Here is an 8367-nt window from a genome sequence, read left to right on the forward strand (position 1 = left end):
AGATCCTATGAGGAGAGGCTGAGGGAGCTGGGGCTGTTCAACCTGGAGAAGGGGAGGCTCAGGGGAGACCTCATCACTCTCTACAACTCCCTGAAAGGAGGTTGTAGCCAGGTAGGGGTTGATCTCTTTTCCCAGGCAACCCTCAGAAAGACAAGAGGACACGGTCTCAAGTTGTGCCAGGGGAGGTTTAGGTTGGACATTAGAAAGAATTTCTTTACTGAGAAGGTGATCAAGAATTGGAATGGGCTGCCCCGGGAAGTGGTGGATTCTCCGTCCCTGGAGATACTTAAAAAGAGACTGGATGTGGCACTCAGTGCCATGGTCTGGGAACTGCGGCGGTAGTGGATTAAGGCTTGGACTTGATGATCTTTGAGGTCCCTTCCAACCCAGCCAATTCTATGATTCTATGGAGGTCGTAAAGATTTCTGCCAGAGACCGGGCAGAGAGACGGCACTTCACGAAGCGGGACTCAGAAGAGTTGCCACCATACTTTTCCATGAGTACTGGAGCTACCTCATCATTTATTTCCTCCCCTTTAAGAAGAAAACAAACAGTAACAACAAAAGCAAACAAAAACACAGCAAAGCACAACTTTTTAGTACTTTTGTGAATAAAAAGATGACCTGCTCTTTATGAACTGAGTTTTTGCTGTTGAAAAGGCCTCTGCTGAATCTGAAGGATAAAGCTTGAACCCTGAAACTCAAAAATATTTTTCTAGCTAAAATTGTTTTATCTGGATAGCCAAACTGTATGCATTTAGAAAAGATATAAAAGAGCACACTGTTCAATAAGTCAGAGTCTTTCCAACCGTTTTGTGGTACAGGTATCCCTCTAAAGAAAATCTCATCATCTCAACAGTGTTGGTGTGGTAGGTTTCATCTGCAGTCAAATAAAAAACTAGACTTCTAATGGCCACATAGGATTTTTGTCTTCCACACCATTTTGTTTCCTTGTCTGCTTTTGGCTTGCCTGTATGAATAATTAAACATTTTGAAATTATGTTCTTATGGCTAGTCAGAGCATGAGAAACTTACGGGACATAAATGGAACTGCCCACAGGCAAATTCTAAATCTAAAGGAAACCAAATGAAAGAATGAATGGAAAGCATTAGGGTAGTGGTTGCAAGAGTAGAGGGAAGAACTGAGATACAGAAGTGAAGTATCCTTTATCTCCTCACACACATACGTGGACACACACTGATAACCTGCGGGATGAATAAGCAAATTCTCAAATGAGAGGCTGACTATCTCCACATTTATTTATCTCCAGGTATAGCTATTAGTTTTTAACTTCACATGTACACATAATTTAGATAATAAGAGTCACGGCAGATGGGAATGCTGATGGTATTCTCACTTGTGCTCTGGAAAAAGGCAAAAAATATATTAAGATTTATATTTTACATATTTCTGCCTTGGAGAAGCAAATTCCACAAGTTCTCTGATAAAAAAAATGTGCTGTGATCCTCTTAGTGGTCCTATACAGACATTGCTAGCAAAAGTGCATCACTTACTCAGCCGCTGTGGTGCAACAGGCAACCTATCATACAGCTTATGTCCAGGCCACATGGTAGTTTAGAGATCAATACAATACCTTGCACTGCCTCAAAAAAAACAAACAACAAACCAATCCACTTCTTACAGTGACATTCAGCACCCACTGACATGTTTCATCATTGTTATTCAGTGAGGAGAGAATGATAGGGTTTTAACAGAAGAAAAACAGAGCTAGAAATAAATGGAGAAATAGCACTGCTCAGCTGCCCCTTCACACCTTGTGAGCATCACTCCAGCTGCTCGCTGGTGAGAGGTGTGCACACATTGCATCTGCAGGGCAGAAACACACATTTCCTCACCTCGTTCCTAATTCTGCAACATAGCATGGTCTTTCGGGAGCTTTAATCTCATCCAGTATAATTTTTTCTTATTTTCTATCTCAGCAAGGCTTTAGGAATGCAGACACCCAGCCATTGGTTCTATGACAATGAAATGTCAAGCAATCAAACGCTTTATTGCTGCTTGGCACAAGTAACCAGGTGTATGCTGGAGTGGGTGTGCCTAAAGAGAACATCACACCTCACTCACTATGAGTAATTCACCACCTTTTCCTGAATGGTCAGTGAAGGAGAGAAACAAAGAGCTCTAAGGTACCTTAGTCTCACCTTTCTTTTCTGAGTCAATCAGTATTTCCTACTCAGAGGAGTGAGAGGCCACTGTTAGAGAAAATTAAGTGAACACCTGGCTTTTGTCTGTAGTTGTAAGACCCAAGTTTCATACTGTAACAGCCTGAAAACTAGGTGATGGCATAACAAAATGCAGGAGCTAGAGACACTACTAGTTACGCTGCCAATGTCTTTGTAATTACCTTGTCCTGCAGTGTCAGGTTATTTGTCAGTGCTGGTGGTTGGGATGGACGTATCAGAAATCAAGAGGGCTTCAACTGAATTATAATCAATTACATTCCAAGAGAACGACTGTGTAATTTTCCCAGTGTCTGGATTAATCTTAAGCCTAACAGTCATTATTCAGTAGTGTCTAATTTAGGCTTAGATGCAGGTTTCCTCCTTTTACTAAGAAATATAAAGAACTAGGATGGAGTGTTGCTATGAGCTTTATACCAGTACAATGAGAAACAGAGAGGAGAGACAAGGAGAGACCCTGACACAGCAGACCTGAAAAATCATACTCTGCCAGTCTCTTCCATACTTAAAGTTCTGTCACCAAAAGGAAACACCTCACTTTTTCCTCATGTCTTCCTCAAAAGACATTAAATTGTCTTTTATTTACAGATCCTCTGAAATTAACGTTCAAGATGGACACTGAGGTCTCAAGCTGCCCTGAACTTTATGTTGAGAGGCAGTGGAGAAGTTACTTTTCTTTTTCAACATGTGTGTGCTAATATTCTTCAAGGAGAGTATTTCACATCCCTTCTTACTTAGGTCTGCTCTGTGCTATCAGAGTCAGTGTTCTAAATGTAGAATCTCAACTTTATTCTTCACAAGATACTGCGCAAGCTGATACAAATAAACGATGTGCTAAGGGAGACATAAAGCAAGGCCATTTAAATGCAAACTTGAAAGCAGTCTGTAACAGTCCACAAAACAACGGATTTATGCCTTATATATACATGAAATCTTATATAGAACAATATAAAAATATGCTTCTAGTTTAAGTATTGCAGCTGGATAGTTTTGGAGTCAGTTTTGGGGTTAGACTTTCCTATCTCAGATTGTCTTAAAAGATTATTTAAATCCACAGCAGTTTTTGCTGATGAGGCTGGTGCTGTTTGGGTCCTGCTCTAGTCACAAATAAGTATCCTTTTTCAGCACTGACATTCATCTGATCTACGGTGAGACAGTTTGGAGTCCTGAACCTGCAAAAACCTCCTGTCAGTGATACAGAATATAATCACACAAAGCTACACCAAACAGTTATATCACAGCTCCAGGAAAAGAAAGATGACATATTCACAGTCTCTATCATTGAACTCATTCCAGACGAAGATACATCTTTTCCATGAAACTATGAAAGTTATAAACATGAACATCCCATACAGTTCTGAGGAAGGCATAACTGGAAGACTGACAAGCATCTAAAAAAGCAGCTATTGAACATGAAATATCTCCCTTATTGTCCTGCCATTTAGGAAAAAAAAAAAAAAAAAAAAAAAAAGACCTCAATCTCTTCCCATTGATCTAGATTTCCTTTAGGTTTTTATCTCTTCAGCTCAAACTGTGCGACAACCTTAAATGGAGCACATAGCTCCTGTCTGAGGAATGTTCACAGCATTACATGCTCTTTATTTACTAAAGAATGAAGCTAGTGCTTCTCTTGGAAAAAACCCCAACACTACACAGTACTGTAGTCCTATATAGATTTTTTTGGAAAGGCAAAGAGGGAACTCTGAAACACTTTTCCTGGGGCCTTGTCTTCATCCTGCTGTTACCTGAGAGTCCTTCAGTTTAGGTGTGAGCCTTATATCTATAATGAGCTTTGAAGAGCAGGATAAAGTCTTTTTCCCCTTTCCCTTTGCTTCTGTAGTTTGGGGTATTAAAAATATTTTGAACATGAAAATCTGGAATCTTGTGAGATTAATGATCCTTTTTACACTTGCTTATACCATTATAGTTCTAAAAGGAAGCTCAAATGGAGTCTGTAGTCTCTTTTACTGCAATGCCTGTTACTGGAGGCTGTAGTGCAAGGAACAAAGAACCTGAGTAGTTTTGAGTAGAAACGGGTATTTGCATTATTTTTCTTTTTGCATTGTAAAAAGGATTTGAGTGATAGGGAGGCAAGCCCATTCCTACAATTTTCCTTCCAGAGATATAAGGCAGTATGATGGCAGGCAGCATGCTTTGCCTGAGCAGAGCATGTATCAGTTTGTATTGCTTTGTGTGACAGCCTTCCTTTTATAATGGCTGCACTAAATTTTTAGCCTCACAATTCCAAATACTAACACCAGTGTGGCTAACAGCCTTTTGAAAGTGAAACATTTTAATAGAGAGAATTTAGGGCTGGACTGAAATCTTTCTGATCATTGGAGGAAGAACTAACAGTGTAAAATGGTTGGAAATACTGATGCCAAGGGGAAAAAGTATTCCCCAAGACTTTTATCTTTTTGTGAAAACTGCAACAGATACAGATTTTAATATTTTACCATGCTGTCTTTTTGTTGGCTTCAAGTTCAAATTATCCTAGCAAGCAATGTTTCACAAAGCAGTAACATTTGAAAATAATATTTTTTAGTTTGAAAGCTGAGATTCCAAACTTTTAGGTGACAGGCTTACGAATATAACAGGTATTTCTAGCTCCAACAGTTTGATACTGATGAAATCAGGTCAGAACTGACACTGGGAGAAAAGGTAAAATGAATTTCAAGCCTTCTAGTGTCTGCCAGTCATACAATATGATAAAGGAGAAGCATAAAGAGCAACAAAGTCTCAGTGAGAGACAAAAAGAAATTGAAAAAATGATCTATATAAGCAGAGGCAAATCCTTCGTATAGACATTATGGGCTGCTTACCCTCCTGCTGACATTGCAGAGAGAGACAATAGGTCAGTCTTGAATTGCCTAAACTGCCATATAGCAGCTTTGTGTGTTTGTTCATAGGAGGCACAGGCATTTACTGCCTAAGATGCTGCTTCAGCTACTTAAGACCTTTATTCCCCCTACTACAGCAGTTAAAGTGTCCTTCAAATCCTGCTGCTTCAGGTGGCTTGCTTTCTCAGGTCTCAAGCTATAGGTATTCATTTGTATTTCTTCAGGTTATTAGTTGTTGAGGTAGAAGCTGTTTTCTAGTATCTGCAGTAGGTAACTTGTGATTCAGAATACATGAGAGGGGAGTTTGACCTAGGTTGCTACTCACAAATGGTTTTCAGAGCATGATTTACCTCTTAGGACAAAATCTTGGTTTAGCACCAGTGACAACAGCTTTGCATAGAAAAAAAATTGTCTCTACCAGTTGAACTAAATTCACCATTTTAGATACTCCACTGATGCTGGGACTGGATTTGTAAGCAAGTGATGGAGGGGCAAATCAGCAGCCTCATGCCAGCAGCATCTACAATGATAAAAATCAAATATATTTAGAAAGCCTATTCTGAAAATAAAATTTTAATGCACAAAACTCTTTTAAATGCTGGATGAGTATGTTGTGCAAAGTTTCACTTGACATTTGAGTGAAGTGATTGAAGATTCTGGATTTAATAAAAGTACAGAAAAGAAAGTAAATTCAATCACATAAGCCTGTTATTAGTGTTTGCTCTAAATTCCTGTTAGTATGTAGTAACTCAAAAAAAAGAACAATTGTAGCTTAAGATAAGAAACCTAGGATAACAGATTATATGTTTCAACAAAAATAGTTTTTATCCAGGATTACTTTCGTGTCGTATTGTGCCCAGAACAGGGGAGTGCTCTAAGAGCATTCAGCTGCAGCTATCCTAGTCCTACACTCCTAACATCTAGAGATAAGGAGCTGCTGCTAAGCCTCAGTATTCATTTGTCAGATCAGAAATCCACAAAGTAGGATACCCCTAGTACTTAATTGCAATTCTATAGACAGCTGCTTGTTTGCACAGGTTCTCTTTCAGCACACAAAAACCAGATGATACTAGTGATAGCTATGCTATTTTCTATGCTACACTGAGAAGACTTTGTTTAAATAGAGTAGGAGATCCTTGTTCTTAATTATACTAATACTGGAATAGAAACCAGAATTACAAAAAACTTAAATTTTCATAAACAGGTTTAATATAACTCGCTGAACAGCTGGAGCTGTTGCTGTGTGTACTTCAGACAAGAATCCTGCAGCCCATTTGTAGGTAAACTTTGCAATCATTTTGAAACCCACAGAGCAAAAATACCCAGACTGGCAAGCTGGATAGCTAAGTGTTTAGTAGCAACCACTGAAACCTGTGTTTAATCAACTTAACCATTAATGCTGGTTCAATCAGACTCACTCCAAACACCTCCTGAACTGGGATATGGTCCCCAGACGGTAGGGTCAGTAGAACTATCACTGTTCTCTAGCTGTTAACAGAAAAGATTACTGCCTCTTTCTCTCTGCCAAGGGAAAGGATAGTCCAGACACTTCTTAGACCACTTCAGGCAAAGTCAGCAGGGCTAGTTTAATTTGCTGATGAAGGCTGTTTCAGATAATTGGCTTAATTAACTGTAATGGATTAGGGAGTACTCACATGGTCTTTCCTGGCAGCAGTGCTGCAGAAGCTGTAATCGGCTGTAGGATGGCAGGACTCAAAGTTCCTACATCTCCGAGAGGCTGTTTATTCATAGCTTTGGTGCCAAGAATTAGCAACAAGATAGTTCCTGTAAAGCAGGTCATAAGTTTTACTGTCCACAGGCACATCCCAACAGCTTGAAGTGTTCCCACCCCATACTGGGATGAGAAACACTGCTCAGCCTAAGGCTGCACACTCACCATGAAGGGAAGTAGAGGCACTAGGCCATCTCTTTCAATTAAGTGTCAACATAAAAATGAAAAAAATATTCTCATAGGTAATGAAAAGGTTAATCTGCCCATATCACTGTGTGGGAAAAGTTTAACTATTAATCTAAGGAATGTGAGTTTTTCCTTTTGGCTTACTAGTTTTTTTCATATCCATCCTGCACCATCAATTGAATGTGGCAACCTTCACCACCTCAAGCATACCTTCCATAACATTTTTCAACCCTTTAGGGACATCTATGTAACTTAGGGGTGACAGCAGACAAACCTCCTTTCTGTTCCCATATTAGCTACTAGAGGGATGAAAGGAACAAATGTGCCAGACTCCTCTACCCTTTTATCCCCCCCTACACACCAAGGAAAGTAACTTAAGAAGAGGAAAACAATGCTCAACCTCCCTGAGTGGGCAAACAGTTGATTACATAGTAGGCTTTTTTCTTGTCAGACCTACAGTTTCTTAAAAGGCTTAAGCTTCTTTGTAAGTGGCTTTAGGACTTCCCCAGAAGCATCCCAGACTTCTATGAAGAAACTAAATTTAAGCACAGTTCTGCATTTCAGCTTTTCCTCTTTGGGATAATCACCAACACTTGAACAGAGTTCTGTAGGAAACCCCATTCCAACTCCCCACATCCCACAGCTTACCTTTAAATATTCACAATTAACTTATTCAATAACACTGCTATAAGGAGAGGTCTTTTTAAGACTTGTTATCAATCAGCATAATAGATTTGGATACTACACTAGAAATACATCTTCTGTATCATACAGACAAAATATCCTAGCCAGAAGAATCAAAATTTCTAAAAGTAATCTATTAGAAATTTTAAAAATCCACAGGAGATAATGAACACTTCAAAAATGTTACTACCACCTGATACGTTGTGGGGTAAAAAGCATAGTGTAGAGAACTATCAGTCTGCAAACTCAAGTTTTAAAAGATTGACCTGAGCCCCCTTAGGACAATGAAACAAATTTCAATGTTCTTTTTTCAGATTATGTCTGAAAACAGTTCAGAACAAATCAGTTCTAAAGTCTGACCTGAAGAAAAAATATCTTTTGAGGGAGGAAAGGGTATTTAAGAACTAACCTCCAGTCTGAGAAGTAATGGATAGCAGAATAGAGTCAAAGAACTATAGAAAGGCACTTGGTTCCAGCAGATTTTTGTTTCTGACACTCACAGAAGTGCTTTTGGAGTCCTTACAAAGTATTGGCTGTTTTCCCAACTATGAGGTATTTTCATGAAATCATGAAAATTGATGCTCTGATGGAAAAAAAAAAAAAAGGAGAGAGAAAAAAGAAGCTTAAGGCCCTTTAGAGGCTTCAGTAGAACGTGTGTGATAGCTTATGGCAGCAGAATCCACTTTTAAGAAAGGGTAAAAAGCCTGTACTCAGGAAGTGCCAG

The 8367-nt window shown here is 39.1% G+C and overlaps 1 long non-coding RNA gene across 1 annotated transcript; it reads right to left on the reverse strand.

Annotated features, from left to right (window-relative positions):
- Positions 1-414: 414 nt before the first annotated feature.
- Positions 415-8226, reverse strand: LOC139797687 (uncharacterized). Its single transcript, XR_011726553.1, has 3 exons — positions 8053-8226; positions 6697-6826; positions 415-533 (listed from the first exon to the last, which is right to left on the reverse strand). It is a non-coding gene; the product is annotated as an uncharacterized lncRNA (long non-coding RNA).
- Positions 8227-8367: the final 141 nt, after the last annotated feature.

The sequence above is a fragment of the Heliangelus exortis genome, chromosome 6, assembly GCF_036169615.1.
Source record: "Heliangelus exortis chromosome 6, bHelExo1.hap1, whole genome shotgun sequence".
Taxonomy (NCBI): Eukaryota; Metazoa; Chordata; class Aves; order Apodiformes; family Trochilidae; genus Heliangelus; species Heliangelus exortis.